This window comes from Fundulus heteroclitus, chromosome 9 (genome assembly GCF_011125445.2).
Source record: "Fundulus heteroclitus isolate FHET01 chromosome 9, MU-UCD_Fhet_4.1, whole genome shotgun sequence".
Classification (NCBI taxonomy): domain Eukaryota; kingdom Metazoa; phylum Chordata; class Actinopteri; order Cyprinodontiformes; family Fundulidae; genus Fundulus; species Fundulus heteroclitus.
The window spans coordinates 37,572,160-37,592,780 of record NC_046369.1 but is presented as its reverse complement, the minus strand read 5'-3'; the positions used below and the strand labels follow the sequence as shown (position 1 = coordinate 37,592,780).

The 20,621-nt window shown below is 41.0% G+C and overlaps 1 long non-coding RNA gene across 1 annotated transcript; it reads left to right on the top strand.

Moving 5' to 3' along the window:
- Nucleotides 1-8,466: 8,466 nt before the first annotated feature.
- Nucleotides 8,467-9,554, top strand: LOC118564084. The gene is made up of 3 exons (XR_004931621.1): nucleotides 8,467-8,629; nucleotides 8,799-8,914; nucleotides 9,489-9,554. It is a non-coding gene; the product is annotated as an uncharacterized LOC118564084 (long non-coding RNA).
- The last annotated feature ends 11,067 nt before the right edge of the window (nucleotides 9,555-20,621 follow it).

Here is a 20,621-nt window from a genome sequence, read left to right as displayed (position 1 = left end):
GCTGAAAAAAACATTTTGGATTCCTGTAGGAACTCGTTAAAGGAACAGTCAAAACGTTGACAATTTGGAAATCGGGCCTCAGCCCATCTTAGGGCTCTTCCTGTTAACAGGCACAGGACAGACGAGATTTTAGTGTTGTCCTGGGTAAACATTTGCGGGGACTGATTCAAGACTAATGCACACTGAAATAAAAAACCTCCACAGTCCCCAGTGTCCCCAGAGAACTTCTCCAGGCTGGGAGAGGAGGACACGCCGACAGGTGGGGGCGGTTCCGAGGGCGTGGAGCCAGGAGTTGCGCTAGGCGACGTGGAGGGGGATTCAGCATGGTGGGGCGCAGTGCGTCAATCAGCTGGCTGATCTGAGCCGCAAGCCCCTGCAGCTGATCCTGGTTAGTTTGCACCGCTAAACCGAGGTTCTGTAACAGCTCCTGGTGGATGGAAAGCGTCCTCTCGAGTGTGTCTGCTGGGTTTGGTTGGCCAGAGTGTAATTATGTCATGGTTTTGAGATGTTTAACCCACATGCAGAATACACTCGATAGGCGCAGAGCAGTTTAAGATGTTTATGTTAACACAAGGCTTAACAGAGGTGAGTGTTGGAATGATACTTGAGCACGGGGAAACGTTGCTAGCAGGATCCAGAGGGGTACGAGCCGGGCGGCTCGTCTTGAGATGTCAGAGCACAAGGTAACGGTTGGTATGGGGTCCAGAGCGAGAGGCGGCCTGGGAGACAGGGGACAAGGATTAGCGCAGGAAAAGGGTAAGCTTCACCAGACGGGGGCCACTGAGGGGTACCAAACAAGGTTAACACTCAGGCGTCCTCCAGCTGTTTGAGTGCTGTCTTTGTAGCGCAGCTGCACGCTGCTGAAGGAGCTGCAGGTGTGTAACCACACCCACCTGCCAACTCTGGTCACCTGTGGAGAGAGGAGAGGAGGCGGAGCCGGCAGAAAACTGTACGGCACTGCCTGCTGAGTCCTGACACTTCGATTATAGAACAAAATTTCTCCATGTATTCCGCTTACTACTCTTAATAACTCTTCTAACCTTAACCCTTTTCCTCTGACAATTAATCAAATTTCTTTGGTTCAGATTATTCCTTAACATTTCTGTTGCTCTATGTCATTCTTTAATAGCTTTTGTACATTCCACCAAGGAACTGTTTTCTGTTTTCCCCCCAACTGATTTATACGGGTTACTATTTAATGCTGCATTTAAAATTAGATGGGTGACCTCAGAAGTACATTCCTCGATATCTGCCTCCATTGTAATTGGTTGTGCTGATATGTTGCATTTTTCTTTGAATGTTTCCCAATCTGCTTTTTCAAATTTCCATTTCTATTTTTGCATTTATGGAAAATATTACTGGATAGTGATCACTTCCAATACTTGTGCTTTCCTTAACATTCCATTCACATGAATTTGCCAAATTACTAGACACAAGACTCGAGTACGATCGATACACAAAAGCGTTTTAGAACGTATGTCAATTCTTGTACCATTTCCATTATTATACATACTAGTTGTCTAACATTCATCAAATCTTCCACTACTTCTCCATTATTGTCAGTATGTTTACTTCCCCAAAGACTATTATGTGCCTTGAAAGCTCTGCACCATATTTATTTTCTGTTTCCTGTTCTTATGTTCTCAGATGTTTCTACGCTAAATGGTTTACAAGGATTATATAGGTTGACTACTGATAATTTTTCATCTGGTTTGTGTCACGGTGCTCTGATCTTTCCGTGCTATAACACTGATCCACAGGTGGTTCTAGTTGACTGGGGGGGGGGGGGGCACACCTGCGGCTCATCAGGAGCGTTTTCTCCTGGCTTCTTAAGGAGAGCTCAGACAGATGGAAGTCGCCAGAGTGTTAACCCAGTCGTGGTATGCCTAGGCCTTTGACCTGTCTCCTGTGCCTCGTACTTGTGAGTTCTTGGAAATACTGTTTTTGGACTAATTTTTGTCTCTCTTGGTGTTCTTCAGTTTTTCGTGTTTGGATTTACTCACATGCCTTGACAACGTGCTTAAAGAACCAGCTCCTCAGAATCCCCGCCGCTCATATTTTGCTCTGGCAGCTCACCTCATACTCTCTTGGTGGTACCAAGCCAGGCGTGAGACCCCCTTCCCTGGATTCCCCTGGTTCACCCGCAACACTCCGGTTCTTCCATCTGCTCCTCCCGTCTGCCGTCAACTGTGGTGTGCTCTGGATCCCTCACCAGCATTACCATCTGTCAGCCCTCCAGTCACTTAGCCACCTGTTACCATCAATGAGTTACGGTCACAGAGTCCCCTCGTCATTACTCTCCCCGGATAGGCCTTCTTGACAAAATGGTAAGCGGCGCAGCTTCTGGTTTTTCCCCCTTGTTCGATCTCTCATAACTTTGTTCCTCTTTCTTTTCGTAGTCGTTCCATCACTGACGTTCAGACCTCGCTCGAGCCACACGTTGTGTCTTCCCCCATTGTCCGAGCCTTTAATAAACATCTTAAATTTATTCCTGTCTCCCGTCTGTATCTGCATGTGGGCTAAACAATTAAAAACCATGACAGTTTGTATATTTCAATGATTACACATTCTACTTCTGTTGAGTTTACTACTCTTCGAAATGGTATTCCTTCCTTCACAAATCTTGCACATCTGCCACCCTGATTACCTTCTCTATCAAATCCAATGGATTCATAACCAGGTAAGATAAAATCAAGATAAGGCCGTAACCATGTTTCTTGAATGCAGATATCAGATTTAACTTCAGATTCTATTACATTTTGAATTCTAGTTCATTTACAATCAAACTCCTAGCATTCCAATGTAAAAAGTGGAGAACTGTTATGAGTTTAATTAATACTCTGAAATCCTCCATCATTATTGATACTTAACATTGCATGTACTTCTTCAGCTTCAATGTCTTTGATGTCTAAAAACTCCATTGAAGCTGCTACCACTGTCTTGATTCTGTCACTTTTCCTTTGTTGTCTTGAAGTGACATTAATGACTTTGCATATGAAAGCTATAAATCCCTTCGTCTCTACAATCATTGCATTTTCCTCCACCGTACACTTATGACTGCATGTCTGCTGCGGGATCACTGTTCTTTCTACTTGAGTTCTCCTTGTGTGTATTCTCTGGGTTAGTCCTACTTCCTGTCTCATGCCGTCACTCAAGTTTTAATGATACTGTGTTAATCTATTGTGTTTCATTTTGCCAATATTTCGTACAGCCTCTGCATATCACACCTTGTTCATGATCTTATATTTCTGTATTTCTTTGGCTTGCTTCTGAACCTGACATCCAGGATAAGCAGCAATATGTTCACCTGCACAATTACAGCACTTTAATTTTGCACCCTTATTACATTTGCCATAATGATGTTCTTCCCTACATTTGTACATCTTTGTCTCCATTTACACTGTTGTACTGTGTGTCCCATTCTTTGGCACTTAAAGCACATTAGTGGCTGTGGAATATATTCCCTAACTTTGTAATTTAGCCATCCTATCTTTACTTCAGGAGGCATTATTTAGAAACACAGAGAAGCTGTCTGCTTTAACACCACCTCTATTGGTTTGGAGTCTTTTGGCCGCTAGCACTTTCCCACATCTTATTTCTTTCTTCAAATCTTCCATGGAAATTTCCAAAGGGATGTTTGAAATTACTCCTCTTAACCTGGCTGCCATTCCTGGTACGTGTACTTAAGTTTTTTCACCACCAAGGTCTTTCATTTTCCACATTTTCTGCTGCTTCTTACTTACTGCTGAGATTATAAGAATGCTATTACTCAGCAATTTAATGTATTTAATCATCTCTATTTCCTTCTCAATTGCTTTGGGTATTTGAACTGGATGAAAGTGTCCTTTCTCATTGCAATGCATAATTATAGCTTTCCATTCTTCCTGTTTACCATCTTCGGGGCTACCGTTTTCAACATCTTTAGCTTTTATCTTTCTAACATTTTCCCTGAATTACTCTGCTCTCCACTTCTCACTTCAGACCATGACTTTTTCCTTTCTATTTTAATTTGACTAATCTCCATATCTGAAGGCCATTCATCATAACCATTGCCGTTGGAACTATGATCCATTGCTACTCACGATACAATTGGTTGCGATCCGCTTCTTTTTCACTTTCGCAGCCAGACAATGTTTCTCCTAGGCTGAAGCTAGGTTTATACTCGTTGCATTGAACAGCACGTGGGGGTGTGTGTGGCAAAAGTGAAGCAATCGTGCTGTCCCTGCCCCTGACTGCAGGCCCCTCAAACGCAGTACCCCAAGTGCAGGCCCCGCGAGCTGCTGCAGTGCGAGTGCACCTACAGTGCACCTGTAAGTCTGCTATTACTCATGTCATATGTACTGAGGCACAATTTGACAGGAGTAGCTCTTCAGGATCTTCTTACAATGTTTAATGAACATTTCCCTGGCTTGGTGCCAGCAACCTCATATCTTTTTTATAAAGCATATGGGCAGTTTGGCCATTATGCGGCCCATTTTTACTGTATCAACTGTGAAAGCTATATGGGACCCAAAGAGACAGCTCCAAAAAACTGTTCTTCTTGTAATCCTGAATTTGACATTGAGAGAAATTTAAGGGTTGGGTCTTACTTTCTTGTACGTAGTCTATCAACCGAAATTGTGGACATTGTGGAAAAATCTGGGATACATTTAAATGAAAGAGAATCAATTCCAGGCCTTGTTTCAGATATTCAGTGTGGGGCTGAATACAAATAACTCAAGCAGAGTGGACAAATAGAGGCCGATGACATATCAGTTCTGTGGAATTGTGACTGAATTCCAGTTTTCAACAGTAATAATTTTCAGATATGGCCAATTCAGTGTCAAGTCATAGAGCTGTCACGAAAAGATCGTCAAGCCAACATATGTATATCATGTTTATTGTTTGGTAAAAGCAAGCCAAATATAATCACATTTTAACTGCTTTTGTGGCAGAGCTCAAGGTACTGGAACAGACTGGAATTAAATAGATAGACTCTGAAAAAGTAGAGCATACAAGCAAAGTTCATTTACTCCTGTGCTCCTCAGATTCAGTTGCCCGCCCCCTCCTGAGAAACACAAAACAGTTCAACGGCAAATATGGGTGTGACTCAGTGGCGGCTGGTGCTAAAAAAAACTGAGGGGGGCGCACACAAACAAACAAATGAAAAACAAACAAAACAAATCTTAAAAAATAGCACTATTTGAACATAAATTTTTCCCTCCTTTCCTTCTGCCCAGCAAATTTCTCAATTATATTCTTGTTAAAGTCAGTCATCTCTGTGACTAGTCTTTTCTCCATTGACAACATGGCCAATGCATTCAGCCTGTCCTGAGTCATTGAGTTTCTCAGAAAAGTCTTGATTCTTTTCAGAGTTGAAAAGCACCTTTCAGCTTCTGCTGTGGTCATGGGTGTGGTGATGAGGATCTTTAAGAGCGTGACAGTTTCTGAAAAGACTTCTTCTAGATTGTTTTCCTGATTTTAATAACATTTGCTGCCATTTTTTAAGGCTGTGTTATGAAATGTGTTACAGCATTTTTGTGGGACAAGATTATACAAAATTCAGTAACCAAATGTTTTATTCCCCATTACCCATAAACTTCAGTACAACTTAAATAATAAAATATCTTGCTGAAAAACATTATATCAACATACCAACACAGCATAGACACAACTAAAGGTATTTCTAACTACAACGCACATCTTCCTAATATATTAAATAACATTACAAAACATGCAAAACATTAAATAACAACTCACCTCTGCAGCAATCCTTTCATTGTCTTCTACACTGAGTATCCGACGCTTCTTCACTGGCTGACTACTAGCTACACTTTATCCAACCATGGAGTGGAGAGATCACTTGCCTGCTGCTGAATTTGTAAATTAAGACGATCCGGTCCAAGCTCCTTTATCCTGTTTTTTTCTTCAAGTGAACGCTTTGTAAAAGCATTTTTTTGTAAAGACAAAACAGAATTTTCTCTCATTTTGAAACTACTCCACTTTGCAAACGTAAACGTGAATCGACCTAACGAACTGCAGCTGCGCTAATGAGTCGAATCGGGGATTGTCCAATCACACAATGTTTTTAAAAAAATTAGCCAGTACTGACACTCTACCAGTATTGACACAACAGAATAGGTGTGTCCGGGACGCAGAGCGCTGCGCCCTATGGAAAACCCTAAATAACCAATTAAAAGTCAGCCTCAGATCACGTGCTTGCCAGAGTTGCAGCGCCTACATTCGCTCTCATTAGACCGGGCGCCCTGCACATAGGAAAGGAAGTGTGCACAATGTGAGCAATTAAATAGAATTATGTATTTACTATTTTAATAAATTCTAACATGTCTATTGGACACACAGTATGAATAAATACATTTCTAAGTACTTTGCAGTTCAGAAATCATTTATTATCTAAACGATTTAAAGGGGGCGGCGCCCGAGCGCCCCCTACTGGCCAGCCACCACTGGTGTGACTTCTGTCTTCACACTGGTGGTGGCCCCTATGTCTGGGAAACCCCAGAACCACCTTTAAGGACAGAGATGGATCATTTTCGGCATGCTATGCTGGCGACACCTGTTAATCCAGTAATGGGTGTGAAAGGCCCATCCCCTTTAATGGAACTTGAGAGCTTCAAGATCATGACTGGATTCATTCCTGAGTACCAACACAGTGTATGCCTGGGTGTCACTAAACAGATTTCATCTCTGTGGCTAGACAGTAAGCACCATAATGAAGACTGTTACTTGGGCGGCAAGGTCAGTGATATAGACCAGGAATTGCTGGACATTATATTATTATGATGAAATTATATCATATTGCTTGAATAGGTCAGACAACGGTCAGAGATCTTACATCCAGCTGCATGTAAAACTTTATCTCACAATTGTTACATATCGTATTTCTTCCAATAAACTCATTTTGGCTGCAATGTGTATACCAACTAAGCATAATGTATATCATTTACTTTTATTTAATATATTCAACAATATATTCATTTTCAAACAACTTTCATTAATGTTTTGTCCCACACGGTAGTGTGGATTAGAAGAGTGTCCTTTACATACAGTATTTCCTTTGAGAAATAAAGTGTGTATATATAGATATAAAAAGCATGTACATGCACATGTGTGTGTATAAAAATATTGTCACTAATAACAAATAAGGGCTAATAATAATAAAATCTTTATCTATATAGAACCTTTAGAACAGCATTTATTAGGGCTAAACGATTTTGGAAAATAATCTAATTGTGATTTTTTTATCTTAATATTGCGATTTAATGCGATTTTTTTCCCCCCAGTTTAATTTATCATGTCTTTTTAAACACATACAAACAACAAATCAATTTGTTTCCTCGCCATGCGGATTAGTTGCTAAAAGACCCACAGCGTCTAAAGTCAGAGCAGAAATGATTGCGTTCTGCCTACAATATATTTCAACCAAAATGGCAATTTTGACTTTTCTCTGTATTAACCACAAGCAACAAAATGGCCTCTAAATAAAGATGTTTGTAAACAAGGACTATTTAAAACAAGAACTTTTAATATTTCTATTAATCAGAATATATTTCAAGAGAACAGCTTTTAATTGATTTAGACATCGATCCTTGTTGAGCATAAAGTGCAACCAACAAGCAAGTCTATGTATTAAACGGATTGACCAGAACTTAATGCTATATATGATTATATAAACTCTAAAACAAGTAATATAGTTAGATTATCTCACTGCTGCTACTGTCTTCCCTTCCATGTGGAGGCAAACCCACTTTAAACATTTCACCGACACCTAAAGGACGCGTCTACAGGGGCGGTTCTAGACAGGGGCCAACAGGGGCCCAAGTCCCCTGTAGAAATGGCCCTGGCCCCTGTTATGGCCCCTGTACTAAAAGCATGATGTTAAATAAACTTCTCATAATTATTTGCAATGGCAAAGAAACCATAACCGATTGCTCACTTTGACCAATATTATTTTTTACCTATATAGCTTTACTCCAAAAAGAATTTAAAACTTAAGATGTTTCACGTTTAGCTGCATATTTCAGGTCTGAAACCTGCAGTTCCAGAGCCACAAGTGGCTCACTTAATATTATTACACAGTTGAATATTGCCATTTTATTGTTTTTAAATGTTTTTGTTCTGTGCCCCTGTGAAAAAACTGTGGCCCCACCTTGGCCCCCCTGGAAAACTTGGTCTAGAACCGCCCCTGTGCGTCTAATTCCCTAATTGTTACATAGCCAAACATTGCAGCCCTCTGTGATTTGGAAATTGAATTTTTTTTTAAATTATATAGAAAATGCGATTAATTGTGCAGCCCTAGCATTTATTATAATTACAAGTGTGCAAAGGATGGGATCACAGCTGTCAGATTGTCATTCAGAGATCTCAATCAGTCAGCATGACAGCTGGACAAACTGTAGTGTTTGTCTGTTGTGTTTATTGGGATCCAGAAAAACAAGCATAAAATAATCACGATCTATAACATTCATTCTGTAAATGTCTGTGGTATCTTAATGAGGTTCAATTTGATTATAATCTCTTTTTTCTCTTTTCTGCCAGGTATTTTATTCTCCCTTGAAGGAACTGACGGGTGATAATACTGATCATGGCATGGCACCTGGAATGAATGAAATCATGTCAGCCCTTCATGGTTGGTGTTCCGATTGGAATTAGAAGGGCTGACATGTTAAAACACACTATATTTACTAAACAGTGATTCAGGGTGTTTCCACATTATTGTCATGTACTGAACTTAAGCACCATTACATTGACTAACTAACAAACCAAATGTTTTCCCCCTTATTGTTACATTCACCTAGACCTGCCAGAAATTATTCAATTAATGAGGGAGTGTGTCCGGGCATTGATGTCCTCGTTCGGGGGGACCCCTTCATCTCCAATGTCATCTTCTCCTGTGGACAGTGCAATTGAAAAGGTATGTTATAATTGAGGGATGAATGTATGTATTCCTTACTTGATAGTTCATTCACAAAGTATTCTGTATTTGCATTATGGACCTTTTGTCTTTGGCAGCATCATCCTGTGTTGGTGATTAGGTCAGCAATATAGTGATGGGATTTAACAGGTTACACGTTTCACAAATCAGCCATATGAATTATATTGCTGTCAGTGGGAATCTCAACACCACTGATCATAGCACTCCCTAGTGGTTTACAGGGCTCCAGACTAACTTTTTTTACTAAGAGCACAGTGGCCGCTAACCTAAAATTTTAGGGGCACGCTCTATATATTGACTTGTAACGTAAGTATTCACATTTCCTCTCAATAGCACTGTATTAATGATAAATACTTTGACAATAAATGCAGAAACTACAATGCTTAAAATCCATATTTACATTATGTTTCAGACCGCAGAAGTTTGTCAGCAACAAAAAAGTACTAGTACTGTGTCCAAAGTAAAGATTGAATTAAGCACATTGTTGGTCATTCCTCATAAGTAGGTAGAGATAATCTGTCTAATTTTTTCTCTCTGTCTCTCCCATATGCAGCACCACTTGGCAGGCAGCACAGTGACAGTTTCAAAGAGGGCCTTCGTGCGGCTGAATAGATCTTGCTTGTATGGAAAGCCGATTGAGCATTTATTCTGATATCTTGACATCAGGCATAATTGTCATGTACATGCAAGCCATTTCTGCCCACTAGTTATCTAGTGAGCCATTTCTGTGTGAACTACTTAACTAGTGACAGCCAAAATGCCCACTAGTTAACTAGTAAGGCCCAAATTCTCTCTAGTTAACTATTGCATATGTTTCATATCTTACTAGTTAACTAGTAATACTCTGCATGTTCACTAGTTAACTAGTGGATATTGCAATGTGCACTAGTTAACTAGTTTAAAGACTTCTATATATTACTAGTCAACTAGTAAGGTACAAAATGTTTACTAGCAGACTACTGAATATCAAATTCCCACTTGTTAATTTCAGCCTGAAATGTCCACTAGTTAACTAGTAAAGGCCAAAATGCATACCAGTCAGCTTGTTGAAGGCTTTTGGGTCTCACTAGTTAATTGGTGACTGCCAAAAATGTGCACATGTATAGTGAAGGCAGAACACCTTGCTAGTTAACTAGTTGCTGTAGGTCAATGTAACTAGTAAACTAGTGAACCATAAATGGCTTACTAGCTAGCTAGGTGATGGCAGTAGGCTCACTAGTTAACTAGTTGATGCATCATTTGTCCAAACTAGTTAACTAGTGAGCCTTTTGGCTCCCACTAGTGAACTAGTGTGCATATTTTGGCCCTCACTAGTTAACTAGTTCACAGAAACATGGCTCACTAGTTAACTAGTTGACAAAAATGGCTTACATGTACATGATAATTATGCCTGATATCAAGATATCAGAAAAAATGCTCAATCGGCTTTCCATACACATGAGCATTTTTGCCCAGGAGCTGGCTGTCCTGGTATTCACAAAGGAGGGCCTTGCACAGTCCACCCTAACTGGAAAGTCTGGGAGGGGGGCGCGTGCCAAAAACACAGCTTGATGTTGCCAAAGTGCAGGCTATTACAGGTATGTAATTGTCTTGAGTTGCATGCAGTCTAATTAAAAGCTCCAGGAACCTGCTGAGGGTGTAGAGCTGATCCAATGTTCCACGACCAGAACAAAAACAACACTGCTCTCCCCACTCCCCTCCAGAACCCAGAAATAGACCTTATCAGGGAGGCTTAAGAGAGTGATACCTGGTGCCCATTTTTAAATAAGGGGACCACCACCACCCCAGTATTCCAATCCAGGGGAACTGCCCCCGATGTCCACGCAATATTGCTGCGTCGCATTAACCAACACAGCCCCACAGCATCCAGGGCCTTGAGGCACCAGGGGCGAATCTCATCCACCCCAGGGTCTTCCCATCAAGGAGCTTTTCAACCACCTCAGTGACCTCAACAACATAGATGGGAGAACCAGACCCGAAGTCCCCAGGCTCTGCCTCCTCGATGGAAGTCGTGTTGGTGGGATTGAGGAGGTCTTCAAAGTATCCTGCCCACGACACACAACGTACAGAGTCAAGGTCAGCAGCACACCAACCCCACTATAAACAGTGTTGGTACTGCACTGCTTTTCCCTCCTGAGACGCTGGATGGCGGACCAGAATCTCCTCAAAGTCTTTCTCCATGGTCTCTCCCAAACTCTTCCCACGCCCAAGTTTTTGCCTCAGCGACCAGCCGAGCCGCCTGCCGCTTGGACTGCCGGTACCTATCAGCTGCTTCGAGAGTCCCACAGGCCGAGAAAGCCCGATAGGACTACTTCTTCAGCTTGACAGCTTCCCTCACCACTGGTGTCCACCAGTGCATGACATGCACCGACAACCTTGGGCCACAGCTCTGACTAGCCGCCTCGACAATAAAGGTCCCCCACCTGCCTTGGAACATGTTCAGAGCTCTCCCGGTGGTGGGAGTTAAAGCTCCGTCTCACGGGGGACTCTGCCAGACGTTCCCAGGTCTGACCGGCTTCCTCCCTCACCATCACAGCCAACTCACCACCAGGTAGTGGTTGGTGGAGAGCCCCGCCCCTCTCTTCACCCGTGTGTCCAAGACATGTGGCTGCAGGTCAGATGAAACTTACCTGACTCCGCCAGATAGATTTGCTCCGCATATCCATCTGGAAACCTTCCGTTGAAGTAATTTTGGGAAGGGGCGAAAATACTGGTTAGCTGATTGGCCTATGTTGGTGATAGACGGGCCAAATAAACCAATCAGATTCGTCGTTGCTCTGTTACGAGCGACGACGAAAACACAACCACAAGCCAAGCTACTCTTGCTGCTGCAGGTAAAGGCTCGTTAGCTCAGCAAATAAATACTCTGTAATTCCAATAAAACTTGCTCGATAGCCGCGCTAACGCTAGTTTCATCGGCTGAAGCCGCCATGTTCTTTAGACTGAACTGTCGCTCCTCGTTGCGTCACACCTCAACCCGCCTCAAAGCCAACGCTGATTGGACGTTCGTTTGGTGAACGGCTCTAAATTTTCTTTAACGGAAAGTAGCCAGACTGATCTGCGAGTGAAACCTTGAAAGCTCGCGAGATCAGGATGGTCTCACGAGGCTAAGATGAAACAACAACAAAGTCGATCATGGAACTACGGCCTAGGGTGTCCTGGTGCCAAGAGCACATATGGACACCCTTATGTTTGAACATGGTGTTCGTTATGGACAATCCATGACGAGCACAGAAGTCCAACAACAGAACACCGCTCGGGTTCAGATCAGGTGGGCCGTTCCTCCCAACCACGCCTCTCTAGGTCTCACTGTCATTGCCCAGGTGAGCGTTGAAGTCCCCCAGCAGAACATGGGAGTCCCCAGGAGGGGCACTCTCCAGTACCCCCTCCAAGGACTCCAAAAAGGGTGGGTAATCTGAACTGCCACTTGGCGCATAAGCACAAACAGTCAGAACCCATCCCCCCACATGTATGCGGAGGAAGGCCATCTTCTCGTTCACCGGGGTAAACCCCAATGTACAGGCATTGAGACGAGGGGCAACACACATGCCCACTCCTGCTCGGCGCTTCTCACCAGGGGCAACTCCACAGTATACATCAACACTTTCTTCTCTTTCTACTGCATTTCTGCTTGTTATGTTTAGTGCTGCCCCCTGTTTCTTTTGTGAATGCCACAACTACGTCCCTGTCAAGTATAGATGTGTACAGCACTTCTATGGGCGTGAGTATAACTCAGCCTTGAGTCGTCGCTCCATTACTTTCAGCTCAAAGTCACCTGCGTTCGTATGCAGGTAAACTGACACTATCACCAGCAAAGAGAGCTCAGTGTCACGACATATTTTCACCTGCCTTAGTAAACATATGTTTGTTTTGTAAATGGCCCCAATTTCTGAGGATGGGTGCACTAAAAACAGGAGTACTATGCGTCCACTGGCCGTGCAGATGTCGGTGGAATCTGTTCTGATGGGGGAACATGGGATTGCATTAAAGGTATGTAGCCAGTAGCCACGTTATATGCCTATAAAAAGACCAAAAACTGTTTAATCATGATAAAATAAGTATGTACACCAAGTGACCATCTTGATAATGTTTTGATAGTCCTTTTTTAGACTAAAAATAACCCCAGCACCAGGCGCGATGATCAGATATAAACAGGCATGGCGCCATCTACCGCAGTACTGCAGAACTATCAGAAAGCGTAACAATAAATGAAATAAAAATTATTAAAGCACTACTATACAATAATGCCAAACCGAGCCTGAGCCTCTAAAATGCCTTGCGGTAAAGCGGCTGCTTGGCGTGATCGAAGACCAAAAGTTATTAATTAAATAAACTGATCTAACAGCAACTCTAAAAGCCTCATATCAGAACATCAATTTCCTGTTCATAAACACAAACAAGGACCTAACATCAAGGTAAGAACCAATCAATCAATTTATAATATTGTTGTTACTTCAAACTGTAGAGGCTGAGAGGAACGTTGCTATTACTATTATCACAGTATAAATCAGAACATTTACTCATGTCAATCTACCCTGCAGTCACATCTGAGCTATTGCAAGCTTTAGCTACCGCTTCAGTGAACACCAAGGTCCATACTGTATTATCAGCGCTATTCCAGTCTTTTCCATTTTTGGAATCATTTATTTTGTTGCATTTTTTCACTGGATCTTACTATGCTATGCTTAATTGTTTCCATTACATTGCTGTGAGATGCTAATAGCTGTTAGCTGCTTCCTGGTTTAACCTCTGCTGCGCATGTGCACGTGCACGTTGTTATTGTAAATAAACATGAACGGCTTAATTTACTAAGAAATTGAGCAAAAACAAAGTGTAAAACACCAAAAGAAGTACTAATACGCCAGCAGGACGTGACAATCTTTCATAAAAATTTTGTATGCAACCAGAGTGAGTTACTGACATAAACATTTAAAAAAGTCAATTAAATATGCACCTTTAAAGAGAAACGAATCTAGTTACCCCCGACAGAATTTTTATCGCTTGTGTCGGAAGTATGGGATTCAATGGGACAAATGTATCCTTTTCTGTTGTGTTTTACAACAGACAAATACACATTTGTTTATTTCACGTGGTGCACTGATTACTTTAATATATTGAGAAAATTCAATATGAGGACGATCACGTCTGTTTAAACTCGATTATTATAAACAATAACACTCAATATAGCATGTTCAGAACAAGTGAACGGCTCTATGGTCATTGTCCTACAACAATATAATTTGCTTTGATTGTCACAAATCACCAACAGTCTGTCTAGTGGAAATCTTTCTGCATCCAACTATGAAATAAGAGGGCTGCTTTATTCCTGGAAAACACTTTTTTTTGCTAGATAGACCCCATGAATGGATCCAAAACAGATTGTAAATGCAATAAAATTAAAACTGAATAAATACTCTGAAAAATATTCTAAACTCTGGCGGATCTAGATTTTAAAGAGATTTTTATTCAATCAAGAAGTAGGAAGGAAGAAATGCATGTAGCCTTGAAAATATAACCAAGTATAAAGATACATGATGACCCCCCCCCCCCCCCCCCAAGACATTTCTAGCGGAAACACTGAACTTTTTTCCTATAATAATTTTTGCCTTTAGTAATTGATGGAAGAGATGGTTTAAATTTCCTCCTTTCTCTTTCACACAAGCCCTGTTTGGAGGCCATAGTCCTCGGTGCACCCATCCTGGGTTAGAGTTCAGGCCCATCAACCTTTGCCACACATCTTCCCCCTCTTTCCTGGATTACTGTCTAATAAAGGTCACTAGAGCCACAAAATTGAAAAAAGAAATTCAAACTTAAGTTAATGTATGTGGTTTATACAGTGTAGCACTTTTCTAGTCCTACTAACCACTTACCGAAAGCACTTTTACATTTTAACCACATTCACCTAATCACACTCACATACACGATACACGGATCTGTAGACTACTTTTTGTGAAAGTGTACATTAACATGTGTAGGGTGAACTCACAATTTTCAGAACCAAACACAACCGTTATGGAGGTGCTACCTTGATGTCAGATGCAATCTTGATTTAATAAAGTCAATGAGACAAATAGAACACATCCCCAGATATCCTTTTTTGTAGATTAAAACTGCCCCAGCGATGTAGGCAACCAGCTTCTCCACATGGTATGGCTGAAATACCACAACAGGATATCTGGGAAAGAAAACCTCTTCCCACTGAGCTATAGCCACCATTAGCAGATGAGAGACAGATATGATCGTACAGTCCAGGGAGCAAAAACCACATCCACAGGCACATGAGATTGGAGCAAAAAAATTGCTTTGTGGGACTTAAATGATAATAATCACCAAGTTGTCACACGTTTACTTTTTTTAAATTAAGTTGGCAGCCTTACAGTTCTACAGAAAACACATGGCCACAATAGTTTGTGCTGTAAAGTTACAAAACTGCACCATAGTGTGCAGAATGTCTATTTATCTGTAGGCCCTCCTTGTAAAAAAAGGAAAACAGTAAGTTCTGAAGCAGCTGGAATGCAAGATGTGGATAGCCAAACCAAACTCAATAAACGCAACCCGCACAGCCTGTGCCATGTGTATTTGTTGCGTTGCCATATTCAGTTTCTTATCTAAGAAGATAACTCTTATATTCTTCTGAGTCATTGACCAACTGCAAATCATAGCAATAACACACTATATATATATATATATATATATATATATATATATATATATATATATATATATATATATATATATAAAACAAAGGCCTCATGTCAATCATTTTAACAAAATTTTTTAAATTTGTGTGAAGATTAGGATTACAAAGAAAAAAAAAGTACGAAAATGTTTTCCAGTGTGAAAGCAAACACGATCCTGCAGCTTAGATACAGTCTTTCTTGCTGCTTCCCTTTGTCATCCTGCCACAACAATGTTACCACCATATCTGCATTTCAATGAATGTTCCCAAAACCTGTAAAATTTATCTGGAAACATTGGAGGTTTCAGCAACCATCCTGCACCATCAGTTTTGATCTTTGGTGGTGAAAGAGGAGACAATCAGTATTTTCAACAGCACATCTGCAGTATGCGGACACAATTTGAAGAGCCATTTCTGTACAGAGCTCTTTGCACATCTACATAAAGTTTAATGGGCCATTTTGAACCACTGTGCACATATCATGGCGAGTGCTGTCAGGGGGACTTGTACACACAATATAAAATCTGCAGGTTTTACTTTACTGAACACTGAGCTGATTTCACTGAGGTTCTGAAAGCCATAGTAAACAACAACTATCAGAACTTCTTTGAGCCACTGGTCACACTGTTCCTCATCCTCTGCCCTTCTCCTTATCAAATACTATGCCAAAGAGTTTCCTTGACACTGTTACGCCCCCTCTGTCTAGGGGTTCAGAAGAGGTAACATAAAACTGTGTTCGGAGAAGTGGAGTGGCATGTGAAAGGGTTTATTTACAAAGGAAGGGTTTTACAATAACCAAAACACAATAGTCTTAACTCAATTAATAGAACCAAAGAAAAGGGCTAATGATTTTGGGGATGTTGAATACAAAAGAAAATAAATAAGGTTCAAAGGGTCAGGTTAAAGATAACTCAAATCACCCAAGAAGACTAATAGAGAAAATAAAAGTACACACAAAGGGAGCCTCAAAACCTCCCAAACAGGAGCTATGAGCCACCACCAGACAGACAGACAGACAGACAGACAGACAGACAGACAGGAACAACTTCAAAGCAGCTTCCTAATAGTCGTCTTCCCCCTGAAGGAATGAGTCCAAGAGTCTTTTATATGGTAAAGGTGGGCCTCATCAGCGGTCTGATTGGCATGGCACTCCTCTGCTGGTTCAATGAGGTTGCAGCTCTTCGGCAGCCAATCAGGAAGGTGTTCTCCCACAGCGGAATCTGCATAGCACACAAGGCTGCACAGACTCAGGAGGCCAGTGGTCGTAACATTCCCCTCCTTAAATTACAACACCAAGTTTTGTAAATACGTGGTCACAAAACAAAAGCATACTCACATCCTGGAAAGGCCATTGGCAAGAACATTTTCTGTTCCTTTCTTATGTCGGATGTTCACATTATATTCTTGCAATAGTAATGCCCACCGCATAAGGCGCTGATTGTGGTTGTACATGCGGGACAGAAAGACTAATGGATTATGATCCGTTAATACATCGATCGGTAAACTACTAGAACCAGGATAAACATGGAAGTGTTGAAGAGCCAACAACAGAGCCAAAGTTTCTTTCTCCAGGTAGTTGCTTACGCTGTCCTTCCATTTTAGACAGACTGATCTTCAGGCTTTTGTTGTCCTCTTGCAGTCCAGCCAATCTCACTTTCAGTTCCCTCCTCTCCTCTGATTCCTGACTGTAGTCTCGGCGCTCCGACTCCAGCACGCTCTGAAGAAGCAGGAGCTCCTTCTCCAGCTGCGCCTTCTCTCCATCTGCTGCTCGGCTCCTCTCCTGCAGCTCACGGTTCAAAGTCTCCAGCTGGCTCATTGACTTTGCCATTTCTGTGTGGCTCTTATTAGGGGGTTCTTTTTTCACAAAACCAACACCTTTAGTCTGTTGTAACAGACACCATCAAAAAATCTATTTTGTTTTTAAACTGCAGCATATAAAACTCAATTTTTTTTCAGTCTATCAGCAGCCTACCTATATGGACAGTAGGTTGTTTTCCTCAGCCAAGTGCTTGGTATACTGTACTGTACTCCCTAGGAGCACAGTATAGCAATCTCTATAGGCAATAGACTGGATTGCGTCCCTTGATCTCCTTTTTTGACAGCCGGCTTTGTGAGATTTTTTTTCTTTTACCTATGTCAAATTATGACAAAAACACTCTGTGAAACAACCCTGCTGAGCTTCATAGTCGTCACTCATCCTTCACTAAATGAAGGAGATTATGTAAATAAGACATTTTATAGCATTGCACTTAATATGTTGTTCTGCTAAATGTATCCACCTCTGTGTTCAAGTGGTGGTCCATGAAAGACCTCATCTTGGTTTCCTGGTGACATATTTAAACACATTTCATCATGGATTCAGAGTACAATTAGTATAATTAGTGTATAATTAGAATAATTAGTATAATTAGTGAATTTATTTCTAGGGTCCTACTTCACTTTTCTTTAATATATTTTCTCCGGTAAACTTGATAGAAGCAATGATCTATGCATTTTTTCAGGCAACTAAACACACATGAAACGGGACATCACTGCACTGGCAGGTGAATGGGAATGTTTCTTTGAAATCAGGGAACTATGTAGAAGATTTATTCCCTGGTCTGCCTTTAAAAGCTGAAAATAACAGAAAGAAACCAAATAAATATCCCCTTTGCTGTTGTGCTCTCCTAAACATGTTTGATTGGTAATGCTCAAACGGGCGTTGCAAAGATATCTGAATTAGAACAAATGATATTGACGATAGTATTGATTTACTGTACTAAAAAAGTGTTCTAGTCAGAATTATTGTTGGGCCATAAAAACGGTTTTAAGTGAGCCTTTGTTTATTTGCCTCATGCTTGTCAAGCGACATGGTAAAAGAAAACAACTTGAATTTAAAGCTGATCTTTTGTTGCTGCCCTTTTAGCTTTTGTAATTGTTGGTATCAGAATGAATTCGATGCATTTTAACCACACTGAGGAAACAGGAAAAAAAATTGTTAATATTTTTGTACTGCGACTGTGAATTGTTTAAACACAAAAGCAGAAACAGCAGGGGTTCTATTTTACAGAGGTAAATGATCTTGTATAATTTTCTTGTCAGCCACTGAGTCAAATATAACCTTGTGGTTTTGACTGAAATATAAGACCATCTGAAAGCTTAAGCATTTGCTACAAAATCAACGGGACAGTGATCCCAATCACAGCATAAAGTCGACAACAGAACTGCTAAGAGAAAAACATCACAATGTTGACATGATCAGATAAAGTCTAGAGCTCAATTTGATTGGAATGCTGCAGTAGGAACTTCAGCGAGCTTAATGAATGCCCTGAAGTTACGGAATAAATAATGAAAATGCTAAGAACGGTTGAACAAGTAGTTGAATCATGGTCCTGGTTTTCACAAACAGCATCTCTGTTTTTTGTCCCCTCCCCCTCCACTGTGTGCTGAATCCAACCCCAGGTCTCCTTAATGTGGAATGTGACAGACAGCATCCAAAGGGAGGATCAGCTGATCCCTTCGGTTCCTCCCTCTCCTGATGACCGGACCAGGACGCTCAACAAAAAATTAAGCTAATTTGCATTAGCCGCTTGTATCTCTTAATCAAAGAGAACATTTGCATTTGATTTAATGAAATCTTTATATCCACATTTTCATACGTATGTTTTTTTTTTAATCAGTGCCCAAGACTCCCCTCACCCCAACTCGCCCATTTTAACGACTCCACTGGCCTTTTGGCCTGAAAAAGAAGGAGACGCCTTCTGGGCTAGATACGACTCTATACCAGGTAGTGTTGCTATACACCAAGAGGATGTTTGCTGACCCTCCAAAAGGGTGCTGAGCAACTTTGCCTATAATAACATAAATGGCAGAGAAACTTCAAAAAGCAAGATTTTCTTAAATGCTATGTTGTTACTATTTATTGTGTAATTGAAAAAAATTGGCCAAGTTTGAGGGTACAAACAAGAGCACCTTTTCAATTACCTCTCAAAAGCCTGGGGCTTTTGCAAATCACGGGGAGCATTTCCATACACATTTACCTGACTAATTTAATTTACGCGCCCTTTACTTTCCCTTTCTCTGGGCTTTGCGAGGGGGCGGGGTTGCATGCAGTAAAAAAAAATGCCCGCTACAAGCGTATTGCATTCACCACAGAAAAAAAAATCAGACAGCTTATCTCATAATTACCAGATCCTGATCTCGTAATTATGACATCTTATCTCGTAATTACGAGAAATAAGATGTCATAATTACGAGATAAGATGTCATAATTATGAGATGTCATAATTACATGATAAGATGACATAATTACGAGATCCTGATCTCAATATTATGAGATCTTTTCTCATGATTACGAAATAAGATGTCATAATTATGAGGTAATATGTCATAATTACGAGATAAGGATCTCATAAGTCAAAAGGACAGTCATTGCTGTGGAAGCGTTATAACTCGGCACCTGCTCGCGGGATATTTCAGTGTCATCAGAGAACATGTAGAGACAGAGGGAGTCCCTTTATTTCTTTTTAAGAAGTCGTCATTTATCAGAGGAATTTATTTCTGCACTGAGGAGTGACAAGGTAAGTTAAGCAGATAAAGCAAATAGCCTAATTGAAAGCTGATCGATTGGATAGTGATTATTTATAGTTAACAACTCCATACTGATTACACCTGCAGCACTGTAGTACTGTCTGTGGCTCTGTTTACACGACCAAAATAGGTTTGCATTGCGTTTGTACTGTCCATTTATACACTACAAGGTTTAACTGTTGCTTAAGGGGACTTTGAGCTATAGCTGTGTGGGTTTATTTAGAAGAGTTTGCAGCCGATGTTTTCTTCTTCTGGGCAATTTGACGTGGAGTTTCAAAGATCACAGCATTACTAGTGGTGCGGCATGGGAATTACACCATTTATATACTGTGTCCGTGTAAACAGAGCCTGTGACTGCAAATGTACTAGCTTTATGAATTTTAATGAAATGAAATGAAATTACATTTTTATTCGACAGTTGTAAAGCTAAGGAAGTAT